This window comes from Lactuca virosa, chromosome 5, assembly GCF_052849685.1.
Source record: "Lactuca virosa cultivar CGN04683 chromosome 5, Lactuca_virosa_CGN04683_v6, whole genome shotgun sequence".
Taxonomy (NCBI): Eukaryota; Viridiplantae; Streptophyta; class Magnoliopsida; order Asterales; family Asteraceae; genus Lactuca; species Lactuca virosa.
The window spans coordinates 233265404-233270771 of NC_136430.1; the positions used below are offsets into that span (position 1 = coordinate 233265404).

The following is a 5368-nucleotide window of genomic DNA, read 5'->3' on the forward strand; positions in this document are numbered from 1 at the left end:
TTTAACATGTAATGACACATATACGGCCGTAAACTCATGTGTGCTTGATTCTTTTGCTTGTTTAAGGTCCTATGCTCCTCAAGGAAGTGATTTAGACTTGGTTCCAAGGCTTTAGAAGGGACTAGGGCTCATAATGGCCTCCTTATTAGGGTTTACGGTTCATGGACCAACTCCTATGGAGTTTACGGTTTACGATCCTAGTGGGTTTACGGCCGTAAATCCATGGTAACTCCTATCATTTCGAGGTCTAAGGTCTTTAGCTCATGCATGCAAGGTTCTAGTCCAATATCCAAGCCCTAAAAGGTAATGGTGGCACATATGCACCACCTAATGGTGTTTATGGTCCAAGGAGATTGCCTTGGCCGTAAACTCATGTGTTCTTGGGACTTATTGGTGTTTTTCAATGGTTTAGCAAGTAATCTAAGCACATAACTAGTTAAGAGGGGTGTACTTACTTATAGGAAGCTTGCAAGAGTGTTTAAGGTCCAAGAACACTAGTGTGTGTTCTTGGTGTTCTTGGTGAAATGAAGAACACTTGAAGATCTATGAAAAAGAGAAGATTTCATGGATAAAATCATGTATAACTACTAGATGAAGTGTTGTATCAACAAATCAAGAGAAGAAACACTTACATTTTTGGAAAATTTGGAAGAAGATCTTATGATACTTGAGAGAGAATGTGGGTGTTCTTGAGCTAGGAAGGTGAAGAATGAGCCAAAAATGACTAAGTGTCATATTTATACTCTTTAGAGTTTGCGGCCGTAAACTCCATGTTTGGGGCCGTAAACTCCAAACTCTTGGAGTTTTGAGACATAAATGATGCACAACAAAGACTAAAGTATACTTCCTATAATTACCTCTTGAAGTATTAGGCTTTATAACACTCAAAATGACTCCAAACAGCTTAAAAGTTAGCAAAAACAAATCTGACTTCTAATGAGGTGAATGGTTGTACCAGATAGAAATTTCGAGTTGCCACACAAGGATGACTCAAGCGACCATAATATGCCCAAAACAAGCCCTAGACTAGATCTAACACATATAGTTACTAAATTAGAAACTTTATACCTTCAAATGTTAGCAAAATGGATGAAGAATCTGGATCTATGAGCTCTAGTCCAACCAATGCTTGAACACCAAGCTCCTTCTTCTTCAAAGTGTGCAAAAACACCAAAGGTTAACAACCCAAAGCTCAAGAACACTAAAAAGACAAGCTAGGGTTTCGTATTTAGGTTTTAATGGGATGGAGGCTGAAGATAAAAAGGGTTTGAAGATGAGTTAAGCCCTTTAAATAGGGTCTAAGACCCTAAATTAGGGTTTGAGACTGAGTCGCGTACGCCCAGCGTACATAAGGGAGCCTTCACGATTACTCCAGCCATGTACGCCCGACATACATTCCTTGTACGCCCATTGTACACTGCATGCTCCTTACCGATCTATCTTCCGATGGCCATAAGTTTTGCGTCCCAACTCCATTTTCAATTATCTTTATATCCACAGAAAGGTAATGAGAAACTCTACAATCCTATCCACCCTCCTTTGTCTTAAACCCTTCAGAACTTAAATCCAAAATTCATTAAAGGCCCGTATCGTTATTTTACTGATATACCCTTGGTTCCAAAGCACAAAATCGAAGACTCGATACCCACCACCTACATTATCCATTACCAAATGGGTCTAAACCTCTCTCTCTCAAGGCCAGAAGCCTTATGACACTTGATCATCGGGTTACGGCCCCGAATTATGAAACGACCCGAACAGGGTGTTACACAAACATAATTTTCTACAAATAATATTTTTTTTACAAAGATTAAATAAAATAAACACTGAAAAGGGTTATAGTAACACGTTGCTTGCTGTGAAATTAGGCTTAACTTTTGAAACTTCGAGAAATTAGTTACAGAGTACATAGAATTTTATTACCATTCAACTTTGAAACTCTTCTTTTACAAAATTCTGGTGAAACAAAAAGTTACTCACCCTCCGAAGACCATGATCATACTAAATGGTTTTCCAATTAATAAAAAAGAATTAACAATAATAAGGTTCATATATGATCAAAAATTAGTAAAAATGATTTTTAGTTGGGAAAATTTAAAAGCAAAAGACAAAATATCTTATTGTTGGGTCAAAATGGATCTGATCAAATTAATTATTATCTTCTACTTAATACAATAAATAATCAAAAAAATGTTCCTAGTTATCACCTTTTAGTTAACATAATAAAAAGAAAAACCAATGACATCAAATTATATGACAATAAAGATGATTTAATTCTTTAAAGTAAAACACATACAAATATTACTTATAATTTAGTATACTTTTTTATTTTTTTACCATAAAAATTTTATATTCCATCAGTGCTAGCTTGCAAAAGTGAGATATGCATTGTTAATTTGCACGGTACATCTAAATACCTTTGTTTCTTAACCAACAAACTTAATGAAACTAAAATGCTACTAAGAGCAACAACCGAATTGTAGAGATATTTACATACCAAAATCAACTATGTTTGAAATATGTTTGGCCTAGTAAAAGCACTTGTACCCGCACGTATATTTGACTTGAACCCTGTCATAAAGTTGATTACAGCAAAGAAATCAAACATGTTCCCTGGTAGTAAAATCAATTACACCGTGTGCTTGTTATGAAGCTTTACAAAATCAACTGCCACAAACATTATGAGTCAAGTTATTTAATTGGAGAGGGGATAGGAACAAACCAAAAAATCTAAATAAAAAGTCAAGTATATTTATCTGAAATTTGAAGAAGCACACTCATGGGTTTACGTATAGTTCGGTAGTTCCTCAATATCAAGCTTTCCAGTAGTTCCTCTATTAGGCTTCAAAGCTAAAAAAAAAACCCAATAACTTATAACAATGTCCTTTTAACTTACAAGTAATGAGTATTTTTCTTCTTTATGATGAAATTTATGATTGCATTATTTTAACTTTTCTTCTTTGTGTTGCTATTTCTGGTTTCCTAAGCTTTTTGTCCAATGGATGGTTTCATCGACTCAAAGTGTATGTTGTTATTTCTATTTTTTTGTAATAATGCAGGAAATAACAACACACTTTTTAACTCAAAATTATATTGCTATTTTTGATCAAACAACATTTAGCGCACCTAAACACCTATATGTTTTGAGAACCAAAAGTACAATGAATTTATAAGAAAAACATTGAAAGTATTGTTATAATAGCCATTTACAATTAAAGTATACACTTACAAACATAATATTTTCACACTTTATCTCCAACCATGCTCCAACTACTAAACAACCGATATAATTAGTAGTATAAAAGGAAAAATCATATATAAATAAATATGAATATGAATTGAATTTCTATTAATGAGCCCTTCTAAAAATTTTACATAACCACCTCAAACAGTAATTGAAGTCATACCATCTCACCTGGGCACCCAACGTGTTAGCTTTTCAATCAGAAGACTAGTTTGAATAGTAAGGCTTGTAATCATGTTATAGGAGAAGTGGGAGTGATAAACTTCACAAATATTTTGTCATATGGTTTACTCTTGAATGGAAGAACTTGAAGCAAAAACTTACCAATTGTTAGTAATATATCAATATATAACTTACCATCCCTCATTTGCATAACATTTTCTTGTAATATTTTTTGCTCATCAAAGTATTCAACTGAAACATATAAGAGAAAATGTACCATGTCAAAACTTCTAACCAACATTTGCTTGCCCTTGTTTCCATACACATCGCAAAATCCCAACTTTATCCATTTCCTTCATTGCCCTTCCTAATGCAGAAAGCACAAGAATCAGTTTAATTCCAAAAATTGTGTTCTTCGTCTACTAAATTTATCTTTTAATTCAGAACTTAAAGGGTTAGGTTAATCTGGGAATTTACAAGTTACATTTGATATGAAATCAAGTCAAATAAGTTCAATTCCAACCATCAATTCATGTGCCTGAAAAACCAAATAGAAACAAAAAATATGGAAACCAAACCTTTTCTACATACAAGTGCAATACGACACATAGATTGAGCATTCTCGGACTGAACGAATACTACAAATAGTGCAGATGGAAGCTCTCTTTTTATCGATGTGGATTAGGAATGTAAGGAGCAGTTGAATCCCATTTGGAAGAGATGAATGCACTATACAAACAAAACTTAACTCAAAAAGCAGTCAAATATAAGTACATAACTCAAAATAAGATCAGATTATCAGAATTTCATCATGTTGATTAAGATATCAAATAAAAAATCAGATTGAGAGTTTCTTACTAGATTCAGAGTTCAGACAATTAGATGTTCGGTTCTGGAAGTCAGAAGTTAGTGCTCGAACTGAGAAATCAGAATGAAGTTGTGATATTTTGAAGCTTGAATCAGATAAAAATTTGACGTAATTGTGTGAAGAATTGAAGAGTGAATTGGTTCAGGCGTGAACTCAAAATTTACAAATCAGAATCAGAAACGTGCACGTCATTGAATCAGAAAATTGCGAGAGTAAGGGTTTTTTACTTGCTGGATACGATGATTAAGAAAATCGCATGCTTAATTGCGTTTTGATTTTGGTTGAATCTCGACTAGGTTTGGCCTCGAACATCGCCCCTCAAACATCACGTAGGCTCCTTACAAGTTCTATATAAGAGAGAAAGAGAAACATGTAGGGGGAAACTGATTGACGAACGTGGATAAACCAACTGTGAATGTGGGGGAGAAGAAGAAGTAAGCGTGCGGAGGAGCTAAAGACGGCTGTGAACTCCGATTAACCGTAAATACAAAGTCAGTACGGTAAAGTTGGGAGAGTTTTAAGGGCTGAGATTATCCTGACGGTTTTTCACTCACCCTCAACAATAATATAAAGGATTTGAAGAAATCGGTATGTAAGGGCAGCAGTAGGGGCGAATTGGCAAATAAACACTTTAGATTTTTCTTCCACGATCGAGGCAATATTCATTGCAAAACTTAGAATAAATCAAGGTTTATGTATATATTCCAATACCCCCAAAATACTCTTTATCTTATAAGTTTCAAAATGGCTCTTGTTTTCTCATGGCCTGAATGAGTTTCATCTAGGGATGAGCAACCGGAATCGGCCCAACCGGAACCAATCCGAACCGGAACCGAACTTGGTGGAAAATAGAAACCGAATCGGACCGTCGGTTCTACCGGTTCCGGTTTTCATTTCCGGTTCTTGCCGGGTCTTCTATCTTGGAACCGGTCCTCGAGAAATAGCAACGTATTTTGAAAAATATTTTGGTTACGGTTTCGGTTTTTGCCGGCTCTTGTCGGATATATCAAAAAGAACAAAGAAAATACAATCAAACTTGGAAAAAAAACTGAGGCCAATACAACTTAAAATGAATGGGATATGCACATTTTAAT

The 5368-nt window shown here is 34.8% G+C and overlaps 1 long non-coding RNA gene across 2 annotated transcripts; it reads right to left on the reverse strand.

Moving 5' to 3' along the window:
* Positions 1-2299: 2299 nt before the first annotated feature.
* Positions 2300-4922, reverse strand: LOC145117355 (uncharacterized). 2 transcript variants are annotated; one of them, XR_013712615.1, is made up of 4 exons: positions 4265-4922; positions 3985-4135; positions 3230-3773; positions 2300-2850 (listed from the first exon to the last, which is right to left on the reverse strand). It is a non-coding gene; the product is annotated as an uncharacterized LOC145117355 (long non-coding RNA). The 2 variants fall into 2 exon arrangements; XR_013712614.1 differs by having other exon boundaries at positions 2300-3773; positions 4265-4917.
* Between the last annotated feature and the right edge of the window lie 446 nt (positions 4923-5368).